Genomic DNA, 17,665 nt, shown 5'->3' with positions numbered 1-17,665 from the left:
GAGAATGTGGAAGAGGAAAAAAGTGAAGGAGAAAATAATTTCACATAATAGAGACCTGCAAGGAAGAGTTTTTACAATGGAGAGAGAAATAGGAAAGAGCATGTAACAATTAAACTTCACTCTCACCTAAACTGGTTCAAGGAAAGAAGAACATATATACTCACCAAGTTGGGCATAAACATTCATTTTACACAAGGAAACAAGAGAGCAAGGAGCTAAGACAAAGTGGTAAGTTGATAAGAGGGAGAGTAGATTAAGCGAAACAGTGGTCAAAATTTAAAAAAAAGACTTGAGGAGGATAGAGGGGAAAACTAAAATAAAAAAACAAATAGAAGATAATAGGTTGGAAGGAAAAACACAACTATAACTGTGAATATGGATAGGGCAAACTCACAAATAAATGGAAGAGGATAGCAAGTTAGATTACAAACCAGCACCCAAAAATATGTGTTTTTTGTTTCATTTTGTTTTACAAAAGACACCATTGAAATGGAAAGACATTAATGGGGTTAAAATTAGGTCCTAGAGTAGTATCTAATATCCATTAGCTAAAGCAAAAAATAAAAAAATAAAAAAATGAAAACCTACAAAAACAAGGCAGTACTACCAATCATGATCTGGAGAAAACAAAAGCAAAAAATAGAGTAAATTAAAAGACATGATCAGGCAAACTATAGTTTCTTATAAGATACAAGGAATTAATACAAATACCGAATATATATATATATATATATATACACATATATATATGTGTATATATATATATATATACATATGTGTGTGTGTGTATATATATATATTCACTAAATGGAAGAGCATCCACATTTTTATTTCTCATCTGTACATGGCATTGTCACAAAACCTGTCATATATTAGGCATGAAAACTTCACAGAGAGAGAAAAGAAGAAATATTAAATTCACTTTTTTCAAACCATACTACAATAAAATACATTAAAGGGCCATGATATCATAGATTAAAAACATATGTATTTGGAAAATAACCTAACCTTAGCAATAAGTGGGTCAAAGAATAAATCATAAAAATAATCATTTCATTAAAGATAATGACAACAATGAGATAACACACTAAAATTTGTAGCATGAAGCCAGAGCACTAAGTCAAGGAAATTTTCTAACTACAAACATTTAAATCAATGAAAGAGAGAAAGAATAGATCAAAAAATTGATCATATAAAAGTCATTTAAAAAATCCTAAATTAAACACCTAAATAGAAATCCATAAAAATAGAAAAGTCATAGGACAGAGAAATGAAATTGAAAGTTAAAAATGTGAACTAATGAATAAAAAATGAAGTGGTAGCATGAAGAAAAATATAGACTAGAAAAACTATTAGCTAATTTCTTTTTTTTAAAGACTAAAATCAAATTAACAATATCAAAATAAATAGCTGAATATACCAGCAATGAGGATAAAATTAAACAATTATTAGGAGTTATTTTGTGCAACTTTATGCCAATAAAACTAACCATCTAAATGAAATGGATGAATATTTACCAAAAATATATTGCCAAGATCAACAGAAAAGGAAATAGTATATTTAAATAAAACCGTCTTAGAAAAAGAAATTTGTTAAGCCGTAAGTGAGCTCCTTTTGGAAAAAAAATCAAGGCCAGTTGTTTTTCCAAGTTTTTAGTAAACATTTAAAGAACAATTATTTCCATACATTGTTTGAAAAACAGATAAGGAAGGAGTCCTACCAAATTCCTTCTGTAAAATAAATATAGTTTTGATACATAAGAGCAGAAAGCAAAATATATATATATATATATATATATATATCTCAACCTATAGACTAATTTCATTAATGAATATTGATGCAACAATTTTAAATAAACATAGCAAAGGATTACATCAATATATTATAAAGATTATATTCTTTGGCCAGGTTAAATTTATAACAGGAATTCAGGGCTACTTCAATATTAGAAAAAAATATATATAAGTATAATTGACTACACTAACAATGACAACAAAAACAATATGATTGTAACAAAAGATACAGGAAAAATTTTTGACAAAATAGTACCTGTTCTTATTTAAAACACTAAAAAACATAGGAATAAATGTATCTTTCTTAAAATGATAAGTAATATGTGTCTAAAACCAAGAGCAAGGAATTCTCTCTCCTGGTGAAAAACCTTTACTAAAAATCAGTGGTGAAGCAAGGATGTCCATTATCAACATTATTACTCCATATTGTGCTAGAAATTCTAGGTAAAGGAATAAGCCATCAAAAAAAAAAAGAAAGAAGTTGAATGAATAAACAAAGAAAAGGAGGAAATAGAGTGATTACCTTTTGCAAATGATATTATGGCTTACTTAGAGAACTAAAAAAAAATAGTTAAACTCATTAACAACTTTAGCAAAGTTGGAGGATATAAAATAAACCCACACAGATCATCAGCATTTCTATATATTACTAATAAAGTCCAGCAGGAAGAGATAGAAAGAGAAATTCTATTTAAAATAACTTCAGTCAATAAAATACTTGAGAGACTATCTTCCAAGACACACAGAGACTATGAACACGATTACAAAACACTCTTCACATAAATAAAAACAGATCTAAACATTTGAAGAAATGTTTGCTGAGACAATATAATAAAAATGACAAAACTAACTAATTTATTCAGTGCCATACCAATTAAATTACTGAAGAAACATTTCATAGAGGTAGAAAAATAATAACAAAATTCATCTGGAGGAAGAAAAAAGGTCAAGAATATCGATGGAATAAATGAAAAAAAAATTTGAGAGAAGGTAGCCTAGCAGTATCAGATCTCAAATAATATTCCAAAATGGTAATCATCGAAATAATTTGTTAGACAAATTTTACTGGATAAAAAAAATAATATTTAATCAGTGAATATATTAGGTACAAAATATACAAAATAAAGTGAGAAAAGTTGCCTCTTGTTTAATAAACCAAAAGATCACAGCAATTGGATTAAGAGCTCAGTATTTGAAAAACCACTGGGAAAACTAGAAACTGTTCTGGCAGAAAAGATACATAGAACAATATCTCACAAAATATATCAAGATATGCTCAAAATATGTACATGATATTTACATAAATGGTGATATGATAAACAAATTAGTATAGCAGAAAAGAAATTACTTGGAAAAATCTGTGGATAGGGAAAAAGTTTCTGGCCAAACAAGATACAAAGAGGTCTATGTATAATTTTGATTACATTAAGTTAAAATCATTTTGCAGACACAAAACCAATGCAGCCAAAATTAAAAGAAAAGCAGTGAAGTGGGAGAAATTACAGCAAGTTTCTCTGATAAAAGTCTTATTTTTCATATACATAGGGAAGAGAACCAGGAGAGATTGGTGCCTGAAAAATCTAGAAAGAAGAGAGCATGGAAAAAGAAAGAGTGATCAACAGTATCAAATACCGCAGAGAGATCAAGCCAAATGTCAATTAAGAAAAGGTCACTGAATTTGACAACTAAGAATTCATTAGTAACTCTGGAGAGAGCAATTTCAGGCAATAAAAAGATTACAAGTCAGACAGCAAGAAGTTGAGAAGAGACTAAGAGGAATGTGGAGGCACCTATTGTAGAAGGTCTTTTGGAGGAGTTTCACTACAAAAGGTAGAAGATGAGCAATTCAACATGGGCAACAGCTGCAAGAAACACCTCACATTCATTATGCATTTGATTTTGAATTAATTCTGATTGTTGCATTTTCAGAAAGCTTTTACTTTTGCCAAATTTTTCCTGACTCCCACATTCAGTTACATGACCCCATGTGGGGGTTACAACCCACAGTCTAAGGAGTGCTAGTCTAGCAGACATGGTTTTGGAGAGAACCGAGGGCTGAAGGAACAGAATTTTGTGGTGAGAAGTAGAGCTTGGTAAGGAATATAGAGGGAGAGAAAACAATAGATTATCCTCAGATGTGGTTATTTAAAAATTCTTGAGCATAGGGATGATACATTTTAGGATGATGGAAAGGTCAAGGATATGACCACCTTTATTGCAACTAGGATTGAGTGGAAGAGTAGCTCATAGGAAATGAATACGTTAAAGAATAGAAAGGTTAGCATATTTGAGGGGAAATCATTATGTATGTTGAATTCTTATAGTGTGAAGGCAGGAATTGTGGAAGAGAGAAAAATTGTAACCCAGGTATTTGACTCATTAGGGAAAAAGAGGAATGACCTGGGAGTCTGTAGAAAATAGCAAGTAGGTTATGATTGGGTAGTAGATATTAATAGCATGATACTCAAAGGAAGAAAGGCTACTGAACAATGGAGGTTGAAGGAGAATCTGGAAATGGCAACAGGGAGCAAGAAAAATTCCAACTCCCTTGCATCAATGAGTGAGCCAAGGAAAATGAATAAAAATTTAAGCGGTATAGGAAAGTGTGACCAGGAGGACTGAATGGGGAAGGCAGTTTTCAGTAAGAACTAGTAGATGGAAGGAATGGTAGAGGGAAAGATTTAGGATGAGGGGAAGTTTGTTGCCTATGGAAAAAAAATACATTTCAAAGATGACAGTGGGAGCTGGGGTGGAGTTAGATTGAAACTTTGGGATAGAAGGGTTGAAGGGGGAAGAGAATGAGAAGTCAGGTGGTAGGAGATGTGGTATGTGGTTTGGAGGAAGAGGTACCAGAGCTCATAGTCCCTGGGATGTGAAGGGTATGATCAAATATAAGAATATTCATCCTTGAGTGGAGGGCACCTTTTTTGTAGCCTCAAAGAACAGTTGTAGCAGAAAATAGGAGACCTAGTCAAAAAGAGGTTTGCTTTTCTTTGCATTGGATATTTTCCAAATCAGAATTAGGATTTTAGGCTGGCAGAAAGAGCTAAAAGTTGCCTTGAGTTGTCAAAGATGGAACTTGTTGATTTGAGGAAGATGGGAGATCTCTGGCCCATCTCCTAGCAAGCTTTTCTCAGTGGACATGCTATACCCAACAGGAGATGGAAGGCTTAAGGTGCTAGTGTACTCAGTCCAAGATTTTCTTACCTGAAGAGACTTACTATGAGACAGTGGCAGGAAATGGTAGTCTTTGTGCAAATAGGACACTGGCCTGGTTCATAGCAGCCATTCTTGATCAGACATACTATACCTTGTAGGAGATGAAAGGTTCAAGGCTCTATGATGAGCTATCTCCTATAAATGGGGACCAACCTGGAAGATGCCCTGATCTATTTGATATGCATTCCTGGGTTAAAAGCCTTTCTTTGCCCATACTTCTCACAGAATGTGTATTTGTTACTTTGTTAAGAGGAAAAAAAGACATGTTTTGATTAAGTCTCTATGACTGCAACCACCTCAAAGATGAATTACTTAATTTAAAGCAGTCCTTTGGCCACTCCAGGGGGGAATTACAAGACTAGGACTCCCCAGAAGATGAAGTTATTGAATCATACTTTTAACAGTATGTATCTCTTGAGAGAAACAATCATTTGTGTTGGCCTGTAGTGTAGTAGCCAATCTATTTCTTCTACTTCTTTTTGGTTTCTTTTAACCTTTTCCTTCCTGTATTTCTTCTGACAGTAGCAAAGTTTTGAATGCCCAAACTCACAGCAGTAGCTAATGTTTTCCTGCATTTTTTGTGGAAATGGGAGAATGAAGAAGAAGGTGTGGTTTGCTTCATTCTCCAAAGAAAAGCAAAATTGTACATTATTTCACCATTCGCAGTCTGTTGGCTACCATTTTAAACATGTTCCTATTATTCTTTTAGGTCAGTGCTGATCACATAATACATTATCTCAGCATTTGCTCACTCTGAGTAGTATTAACAAATCCTCCTGCTAACCAAAGGGTCCCCTGTCAATGACATCTTCCTAGACCATCATCTGGCTAGCTTTTCTATGCAGCATACTCTCAGTCCCCTTGGGATGTCAAGGGTGAGGTTGGATCAGTAAAATTCACAAAAAGTCTCCTTTCTCAGATGATTAAAAAAAAAACATTTCAGGATAACTTTCCCTTCTCCCTAGCATCTAGAACAGTGTCATGAATAGAATAAAGTTGCTTTCAGTGTCTATGCATCAATAACTGTAACGTTATTTGTTTGCGCATTATTTCCTATCAAACAGCCTACATCCTGAATCCACCTCCCATTGCAATCTGGTGTGGAGATACCACCTTAAAGATAAAATCTTCAAAAAGCACTTGTACCCTATTCTAATTAAAACTCTTTAGTCAATTTACTTTCTCTACTTGTAACTATTTTTGCCCTATAGCTAGCAAATCCCCACTTTTGGCTTCTATAATTCAAATGACTCATAACTAACTTTTGTCTAGGTAAAAATAACTTTCCCTAGCTTCCTCTCCAATACTGTCATCCAACTTAGCCTCAGGCCTTCCCAGCCACTATCCCCTTTGGCTCTTCTTTTTTTGGTATCTTTTGGAACCCTATTATATTTTAGAAGTCACCCTTCCTTCTTCCTAGATCCCCTCCTGTCACATCACTTACATCTTCTGATTCTCATTAAAACACAGATTTATCCTGAAGATAGAATACATCTTGCTATAATAGTCTAGATTGGCTTCTCCTTTCACATTCTTTCACATACAAAGCCTGAAGGAGAATTCAGTATATTCTTTACTCCCATTTCCACTTTTAGAGTTTTACTGTGACATCACAGTTCACATTCACTTCTCTGTCTTCAGTGTACCCTCTATTCTGTCTTGAAACTTGTTATCAAATAGAGCACTGCTTTGGATACATGGTAGCTACTTAACAAATGCTTATGATTAATTTATCTATTGATTTCTAAATGATTTTCCCTCTTTCCTAATAATTTCAGCATCCAGTCCACAGAATGGAAATCAAGTGAGTTCATATGTTCCATTGGTTAAGGTATTTTTTTCTATCTATATTATTTTTTAAAATTCAATTGACTTTTATTTTAATATTTATGTTACTCTGCCATTAAGTGTGCCTTTATTAATGAAATACTGCAATGTAAAATTCAGCTTTTACACATAATATTCTGTAATAGATGACATCTTTATTGTTAGTCAATTTATTGAGGCACCAAGTGTAAGAACCCATACTGCTTATTAACTCTAGAGAAAACATTTGACTCAGTAGAGAGTGCCACACCTTAAAGGGTATACTCCAACAATGTGACTTCCTTCCATAAGTTAAAATGATACAAGATTCCTTGAAATATGTCTTCTCCTATTTATTTTTTTAAATGCACAATGAAAATTTCACACTGAATTGTAAAATGAAAATAGGATTAACCTGGAATGAGATAACATAATATCAAATTCCATGGCTGATACTACTTGAGTGAATTTGAGAAGTCATTTAATTTCCATGGACCTCAATTTCCTCATCTATAAAATAAGAATCATCAACCAGATAAATTCCTGACTTCTTTCTACTTCTATATCTATGATCATGTGAACCTGCTTATACATTTCATTGCACTGACCACATCAAACCCTGGGAAATAACAGCTTCCTAGAAGAACTACATAATGACTCAAATATGTTTGGTTTAATTTTTTGTAATAGAAAAGCTAAGTGTATAAAAACTTCTAGTTCTCCAGACTAGTAAATCACTAATAAATCTTTCTATCATTCTTTTATGGACTGACCTGATTAAAGTCTGTCCTGTTTTAGTTTAGGTTTGATGTGGGGTGAAGTTCATTTGATAGTTTTTTTTAAGGCTTTATGTATATATGGAAATGATATTCAACAAGGACACTACAATACTTAACTTCATTAGATTCAGCTTCTATTTAGACATCCTGGGATATCCAACGAGTCTGAAAAACCCTGAAACCTTAGAGTTGGGTATTTTAAGCACTTAGGTGACCAGGACACCATGGCAGTATGATCAAGGCCAATCAAATAGCTACATCAAAGGAGGTATATCTTGATCCATTCAAGTCCCTTAGACACCATTTTTGCTTTTCAAGAAAAAAGCAACCTAAACAACACATTTGGGAAAAGAAGAAACTTGGAAAATAGTGGACCTATCCTAACTCCTTATGTCATATAGAGATGCTGTTCATATGTTCAAGGATATAACTGAATGAAGCCAATGAGCACTGTTCAGAACTGAACAAGAGAAATAGTTACTTGGTTTGATTTTGTAAATTGTGCAATATTTTTATTTAATCTAATCTCCCTAAAATGAAGGCAATGATGTTCTTTTGTTGTTGTGGCATGGAATGCCACAGCCCATAAAGAATGAAAGTTGTGGGCCATCCAACTTTGGTGAGCAATGAATGGTACATAGTGGCTATGACTAGGCTGAATCACATTCCCAATCAAGAATTAAGCAAAATATGGGTTTCATACATACATATATATGTATATATATATATATATATATATATATATATATATATATATACACACACACACACACACACACACACACACACACATACATATATATACATATATACACACATACACATATATACACATACATATATATATACATATATATACACATACATATATATACATATATATAATGCAATCCATTTGACATTAATTTAACAAAATATCAAATATATTAGTTGTGATTTTATTTTTAGAATAAATTGAAGCATTAGAATTTTAACTTATTATATACTATAATTAATGTGTGTGTTTCTGTATTGTCTGTTTCCTTTTTATATTATATATGGCAATCAAAATACAGTTTTTACATGTTTGTTGTTAAATAGATCTGTAATTAATCTATTAACAAAAGTAATACTTTTCTTTAATCTTCAATAAACAAGTCAATCCAGAAGAAACCAAAATGGGACTTTCCTAAACTGACAAAGGCGTGTCCTTATGGCAAACTAATTAAAATGTATAATAATGATTCAAACATAAATTAAAGAATAGGCATTTTGCCAATTGTGAAAAACTGAAAGCAAGAAAAATTAAAAGAAAAACTACAGAGATTAAACAAAAGAAATGAGGTAGTTATTTTACTAGAACAAGAAAAATCAGAGAAATGAGTAATAAAACTTGAATCGTTTTACTTAAATGTGTTAAGAATATAACTAGGTATTTGAGTGCTGAAGAGAGAGAGCAAAGTGAAAAGGACCTAATGATTAGGAACACATTTTTTTCTTCCTTAATGCAAATTTTATAAAATGTTGATTTTTTTAGACTTTTAGAATACCCTAAATAAACTCTATTATGTGAATTTTATCAAAATATTGTAAAAATGTCCTGAAAACATATCCCATCAGGCTGGGAATTAATGATTTTTGACTCAATGGTGGGTGAGAGATTTCACATTTCACTCTGATTTAATTTTTTTAAAACACATACAATTGAGTTTTTCACTAATTAATTGAGGAATAGTAGAGTTTCATTCTTTACAGCCCAAGCAACTTCTTCCTTTTACAGCACTCAAATACAGTCCCTTCAATGTCAATCAGAATGACAGCTGCAATCACAAACCAATTGACCTGCAGAGTGGTGGTATATATAGAAAAGAAAGTAACAAAGAGAGAGAGCAAAGAAGCAGTCCCTGAAAAGCAAGCTCACATTCTGTTTGGTAGCAGCCCATTGGTGTGGCTTTAGAACCATTGATTTCACAGTGCAAGGCTGGCACAAAATGCCTATGATTGACAACTTGAGCATTTCCAAAGGATGACAGAAAGACAGGATAAACAATGTGAAGGACCACAGATACTTTTTTTCTTTAGCTAACAGTCCAGAACACTAAGAAACCAAGGTGAATAAGATTTTGAGTGGTATTAAAAAGAAAAAAAAAATCATTAAAGCTGTTTTTCTTTAATGAGTAGGATTTACCTGGGTGTTTATGTTGTAGGTGATTAAGTTCCAAGATAAATCATTTTTAGGAGACTGCCAGATTCATGCCATTTAAATGCATTTACTTTAGGGTCACTTATGCTGCTGTTGCTTTTGTTGTAGATAATTTAAAGACTGTTAGCAATAATAAAGAAGGATGTTAATATTTTGATTAACAGTAAAGGATGGACAATATTATGACTTTAGATAAGATTGTTGGTAAAACAAAAAGGTAACTTTCTCTATTCCTAATTAAATATGTAGTTTGACATGAAAAAAAAATATTAAGATCACTATAATAGCAATTCAAAGTAGTAAACTGAAATGAACTTTGGAGAATAGATTAGAAAATATAGATATCAACCTGACTTTGCCTGTGGGAATTTGGGGTGATCATTGAATCTCTTTGTCTTATTTTCTTGAGCTTTAAATTGGTAGCAGTAGGAATCAGATGATCTTTAGGTCTGTTGCCGCTCTAAAATTATTTAAATGCCGGGATTTCCACTGTCTCTTCTCCAGTCTATTCTATCAGCAATCTGCCATATTGGAAAGCACCAAATGAAAGAAAATAATTCAAACTAAGAAATAATAGAGATTATGCTTCAGTTTAAAACTTATTTGGGTATAAAGAGACTTCATTTGTAATTCTGGTGTTATCACTACAACTGTAGATAACTTTTAAGAAGTCCTTTGAATTCTTTGGGCCTCAATATCCCCATAAGTAAAGTGAAGAGATTTGATTAGAAAATTTCTAAGGTCCCCTTTATCTCTAAAATTCAATCAGTATCTATCATGTTTTGTTCTTACTGGAGTCTTTTGCATTAATTACAAAAAATAATTTCTTTCCAACATTGGAATTCCAGGAATTGTAATTGAATTGTTAGGGGAAAGATACTTTGGGAGATGGGTTTTTCCCCTCAGATGTTCAAGAAATATTCATTGCCTTTTCCATTAGAACATGTTGAATACATTCAGAGCCGTCATTTCTGGGAGACACTGTTCTGAAGCTCATTTTATCAAAATGAGATGAATTCTTGTTTTCTCTTAGTCACAAAGTCCTTGCTAAATAGCTTCTAAATTATAGAAAGAAATGATTTTTTTTCATGATTCTTGGTCATGTGAGCCAAAGATTGTTGACACACTTTTTTATACTGAAATTCATCAGAGATATTCATTCTAGCCTCATAATTTGGAGGAAGTAAAGATATTACATATTAATTAAAAGTATGCACTCATTTTGTTTGCTTTACTTTCTGATCAATTTCACTAAGCCACAAATGTGCTTGCTTTAAAGCAGGCCTTGGCATTATTTCTTCTCTTGTCACCAACAAAGCTTCAGATCTTTCTAATTGTAATTACTGCCCTCTAGCCCTGGACTTTACCCTGGGACACAAAATAGAACAAGATCCAAATCTTTCTTCAAATGGCCACCTGAAATCAAACAGTTCTCATGTGACTGCAAGGACTACAGTTGGACATGGAGACTCCTCCACCTTTAATTTATCCAAATACTGAGAAAAATGCTACTATTTTAAAATCCACCAAAAGGCATTCACAATTCCAAGATCTCATTCATCAGTGTCCAGCTGACTTCCATCACAATAGTGCACTCCAGGGAACATCTTGTGTCTACTTAAAAATGTTCTCTCCAATCACCATTCTTGCTCAATGTGTTCACTTGCATTGAGCCTCAGTCAGCTCTTATTTGGACAAGAGGGGAGCTAACCCTCAGGGGGCACTGATTGCAGTCACCTGGACAGGCATTATTCACCATGTATAAAACAGAGTCTGATGAGATGCCCAGAGAGAACATTGGAAATTGCAAATGAGGTTGCTTTTTCTAAGAGCACTAAGATGGCAATGAATACTTGCCATGTAAGTGGTACCTAGACAGCTTTAAGCAGGCTAGTCTGCCACTTGGGATGCAGGAGGAAATCATTCTGTTTCCTACAGGAGACCTTTACTTACTAAGTGCTTAATCGAGCTTATTATATTCATGATGACCCTGGGGTATGTTTAAGCAGCATTTATGCCTAAATGAACTACCAACATATGTGATTTATGGATGGGAATCTCACTAAACCTCCATCTAAGAGAGACAAGCCAAAATATAGCCTAGTGATATCCCAGAGAGTCCAAATGAATTTATTTTAATTTACCCGTTCAGGTCTGATCTGAGATTTTCTTTAGTCAAAGTTTTATTACAGCAATATGTCCTGTATGTAATTACATTCACAAAAGTCATATATATCATGATGAATATTCCTTGTTTATTATTTCAGGAAATTGTTCTCAATGTTTCAGTATCCTTCTTTTGGAGTCATTGACAAATAATTCTTTCACCTGACAAGTATAAAAGCAAATTCACATTTCACAATCGGTGCTTCACTGTGGGCTACCTATCAAACTCACTTAGAAGTATCTGCTTGTCAGAGTCCCTTTTTTTTTTTATAATTTCTCTTATTAGAAACAATAGTGTTAAAAAAGACTAGACATATAAATTCACTCTTGAGTCAGACAAACTTCATGTACTACAAAATCTACCCACAGGAAGAACAATAACTTTTGGACTAGTCACTTCACACTCTTGCAAGGATCTTATATGGAGACAGATAATTACCTCAAGGATTTAGATATTATAAGACCTTTATTAGAACATTGCCTTTATCCTTACCTCAGAATGAAGAAAGGTTCATAGATAAGAGAGTAATGAGCTCAGAGAGATATTAGTAATCTAAAAATTCTGTCAATAAGCATTCATTAAATACCTAGTAGGTATCATTTTTCATACTAAGCTGTGAGGTTACAAAGAAAGACAAAAACAAGAACCCAGTTTCAAAAAGCTCACACTTTATAAAGAGGGAGACATCATGCAGACAGCTATATAAAAATAGGCTATATACAGATTAAAATCAAAGATAATGTTATAGTGAAGACACTAAGATTAAGGAAGATAAAAAAAATAATTCTTGTTGAAAATGTGACTTTTGCTGAGTTTAGAGGAATCCAGGGAAGCTAACATTGAGGAATGAGGAGGAAGGTGACATGATAAGATATGTGTTTTAGAAGTTAAATTTGACAACTAAGTGAAAGATGGGTTGGAATGGAAAGTTTAAGATGTGAATATGAATCTGTTGGCTATTTCAATAATCCAAGCACATGGTGATGGCCCATATCAGGATGGCGGCAATAAAAGAGAAGAAAAGGCAAAATATGTGAGAGAGGATACTAAGTTAAACTTAATAAGCCTTAGTAATATATTGCATGTTGTTTGTGTGTGTGCGTGTGTGTGTATGTGAGAGAGAGAGAGAGAAAGAGAGAGAGAGAGAGAGAGAGAGAGAGAGAGAGAGAGAGAGAGAGAGAGAAACAAAGAGAAAGTTGATGATGAGAGCAAGGTTACAATATTAGGTATCTAGGACGATTGTTGTAGTATTGACAGCAATAAGGAAATTCAGAAGAGAGGGTGCTTAGGGAGGAAAATAATTAGTTTAGTTTTGAATATATTGAGGTTGAAATGTCCAGGAGACACCCACTTTGAAATATCCAATGGGCACATGGAGTTGTGAGACTAGAAATAAGGAGAGAGGTTGAAGCAGTACAATTCAATCTGAGAATTTGCATAGAGATGATTTTTGAATCCACGAGAGTTAATAAGATTACCAAGTTAAATAATATAGAAACAGAAGAGAAGAGGGCAAAGAAGAGAGCCTTGTGTACGATGCCTTCACTTCATGGGCATGACTCCAGCAAAGCAGACAGATGAGAAGATGGGTGGGTTTGAGAAGAAATAGCAATGAGCAATGTCATGAAAGACCAAAGAGAAAAAAGTGGCAAGAACATAGTGATCAACAGTGTGAAAGATGTGAAGAGATGCAGAAAAATGAAAATTGAGAAAAGGTCATTAAATTGGACAAAAGATCATTGCCAACTTTTGTGAGAGTAATTTCAGTGAATGATAAAGTGAGAAGCCAGGCTGTAGAGATTAAAGAAGAGAGTGAAAGTGATGGAGGCTTTGATAGTAGACAACCTTTTTAAGGAGTTTAGCCAGAAAAAAAAAAAAGGTGGGGAAGGGTAGCTAGGTGGCGCAGTGATAGAGCACTGGCACTGACATTGGAAAGACCTGAGTTCAAATTTGGCCTCAGACCAAACATTTGGCACTTACTAGCTGTGTGACCCTGGGCAAGTCAATTAACCCCAATTGCCTAAAAATTAAAAAGAAAAAAAGAATGAGAAGAGATATAAGATAATAGCTAGAAGACATGAATTGTATTCAGTTTGCATCTACTAATATGGGTGGGAGTTAAACAAATTGCTTTAGGCATAATGTGAGTGATTACTTATCTGTAAATCTTTGACAATAAAAATTGTAATGTCTAAGATCATGTCAATACACACAAAGTATTTTCCACTAACCACACCAAAATTCTTTAGTTTTTTAAGAAAAATCTTTTTTTTCCTAATAAAGAAATGCCATTGGAAAATGAAAAGATTTTCAAGTGCATCTGTACAATTGTTTTTCTTTTGCTTTTGTTTTCATCCAAACACTTTGTGTATATGATATAGCCTTAAGGCAGGAAGCTGTTTTAAAGGTTAAGTGTTTATAAGTTTGGAGTTACTCAGAGGAAGAGGATTTTATTAAAGCAGGAATTATGATCATCATGTTGTTTAAAACTTCCCCAAGAGCAAACAATGAACACGTTAAAATAACTTGCCTGTCCTCAGAGTAATGTATATTTGTAGAGATCAGCGAACAGAGTGCATATAACATAAATGAAGCTATCCGTGCAGGTTCCAAGACATGCCATTTCATATAAGGTAGGAATGTGATATATTTGTTCACTCAGGACAATTTAAGTAGCTCCATGATTATTTCAGTTTTGGAATTCTGGAAGAGAAGACTGGATTGGGAATCTAATTTTAGACTACCTTTGTCACCACTGCCAGGACATATCTTTACTATGCCTATATCTTTAGAATGCCAAATGTTTAGGTGAAAATAGAACTATTCCATTAATTTCCCAGATGTCTCTTAATATAAGGATTGATCTTTTGTTGTTGTTGTTGTTGTTGTTGTTTGCTTCCTGAACATAATTCACATAGTTGAATGGCCTATTTGTTATTCACATGAGTTGAGAAGCCCCATGATGATTTCTTATATTGATTTTTCTTTTTTTCAGCTGATTTTGATTACCACAATTACTATGGCTCTTTTCAGTTACATCTTGTAGAATGAAGTTTGTTGATATGTTTTCCTGAGTTTTCTTTGCAGCTATACCATTAGGGAATAAGTTTTCATCAAATAGATAATTTCCAAACTAATTCTGTAATAAAATACTTTTGGATTTGAAATATATTTATAGAACTGGAAAAAAAATTGAGGGTGGTGTTTGGAATATGAAAAAAACTAGAAATGAAAAAGAAAAGCGTTGTGAAATAGACAAAAATAGGAATAATTATCCTTATTTTCATAAGAAAATATTGTAAAAATACAGTAAATATTTTTTATAAAAGTCAATATATACTCCTGGACTGTACATTTCTAAACAACACAGTTCATAAATACAATGATATGATGGAAAAGTTCTAGGTAGAAACTGGAATGGTAGATATTCCTAAATTCCATGCCATGAGAGGAACTGGAGATTTTAGCCTAGAAAAGAGAAAACTAGGTTGGAGGCAAGTGGGTGAGTGGAAGATGGGGGAAAAAGATACATGATCATTACACTCAGAGATTTTTAAAGGTTGCTTAAGGAAATGATTAGACTTATTCAGTCTGATCCCAGAGAGTAAAACTTGGATCCAGGGTTTGAGATTTTAAAGAAATAAATTTAGGATTGATGCAAGGAAAAACTTCCTCTAAAATAGTTAAACAAAAGTCACATAACTTATCCTTCGATTGTCAGGAAATTATTGTTCATGAATTTGTCATGTACCAGCTATTTACATTTAATATATGTTGAGGAATTAGCTCAGTCCTCTGTATTTCTCATTTAACCAAGGCATTTATTCATTATTTCTTATTAGCTGCAAAGGAAGAAGATTACAGATATAGATTTGGTAAGGTTCAAAATGTGAAACTTTTATCATTGAACTAAATTGTAAAAAAAATGATAGTTTAGAAGTGGAAGATAATTTATAAATTAATAAGAAATCATTGTAGCATACTGAGTAGATTTTTTTTATTGGAAAGAGGATTTCTACCCCTTTAGAGTAGAAATGTCTTACACATCAATAGCACATTTTCAGAAATAAAATTCTTGAGAAGCAAACAGAATAAGAAAGTCTAGAATCCTCATTTGACATCCTGAAAATCTGGACTTTCCTCATAGTCAATGAACATGAGCTAGCTAAAGTAGTCAAAGACCTTATTACTTGGAGATACGTTACTTGGGAAAAAACAGCAAAGAGGTTATAATAACCAAATATTACCCAAGAACTAGAATAATGACACAGGTAAGGGAAATGGAGTTATCTTCTGCTAGGCACCCTCCAAGTTTCCCAAGGTCTAGCAAGTTATTCAACCATTTTATCATCATGGATTTAATTAACTACATTTAAAGCAACATGAGACTAATTTTAATATAACACCAATGCCAACAGGTATTGGAATTTGTTTAAATTTATAGCATAATTCATGACAAATGTTAGGGTTTAGTTTACCAGAAGATGAATCACCAATTTCATAATTTGATTGTGTACCAATATTCTCAGTTTTTTTTTAATTCTTTCAGTTAATTTCTGGTCTTTTATGATTTTAGAGGTCATTACCTAGTCATTATAATATGTTTTGTGAAAAATAGATTGGGACACACTAATTTAATGGAATTATATTTCTTCTAACATTCTATTATTTCAACAAACTATTATTAAGCATCTATCATTTGTAAGTACTGATACATGCTATTTTCAGAGGCAAAAGTAATTATTAAGCACCCATTATATTGAACACATTAAGGATTTTCTTCCCATATAAAAATAATTCTACTATCCTATGATTAAATTATTGTTTTATTTTTAGTATTTTTTTTCTACTTATGATGATGCTTTCTATATTACATAACTTAAATCACATAATTTGACCTCAGCAGCATAATGGATTTTAGCAGTCATCTGATTCAACTCATAAATAAAAGATTCTTCATTAAGAAATATCTGACTAGATTAAGGGAGCAATCTCTAACCCTCATTTAATCTTGTTAGCTAATCCCAATGTCATGAATGGCTTCAAAATGACTAAATTCAGGTGGAGCATTTACTTAGAATAACCAAAATATGGAAATATCAAGCCATTATTACTTTGTTATACAACTATAGTGAGGCAAATCATAAACACTAGAATGAAATGAAAACTCTAGTTCAATATTTTATCCCTTGCTGTGCTTTTGTATAAATATATTTTATATGGCAGGGTGCATTACTTATTGTTGTGTAGAATTTATTTTTTCCTTAAAATTTCTTAATTGTTCATTTGTTCATATTTGAATAACAAATTGCAGGAATCTATCCAGTCCATGAAATATGGACTTAAAACTTAGCTAAATTACTCTACTGCAAAATGATCATTTCTAAAGTAAAATGAGGCTGCATAATTTTTTTCGTAGTGAAAGATGAAATGACTGAGGAAACAAAGGTTTGAGCTTTTGAGCATATCAGTTTATTAAGCAAGGCCTGCCAATTGTCCCACAAATTGAGACCAGTCACCTTCCTTAGCTCTGGTATAGGACCACGAATACTGGGGCAGACAGATTTTTTACATTAAAAAACAATTAATAAAATAAGAGCAATTAATTAAAAGGGAAGAGTTAACCAGGAAACATTAGGAGAGGAATGGTTAGGGAATTTCTAAGTTGGGAAAGGAAGAGGGAACAGGTACTGTGGCAATCTGAGAGACTGAGACCCCT

Source organism: Phascolarctos cinereus, unplaced genomic scaffold, assembly GCF_003287225.1.
Source record: "Phascolarctos cinereus isolate Bilbo 61053 unplaced genomic scaffold, phaCin_HiC Scaffold_7;HRSCAF=346, whole genome shotgun sequence".
NCBI classification, from domain to species: Eukaryota; Metazoa; Chordata; class Mammalia; order Diprotodontia; family Phascolarctidae; genus Phascolarctos; species Phascolarctos cinereus.
The sequence above is the reverse complement of the archived record's forward strand: the minus strand, read 5'-3'. Positions refer to the sequence as shown.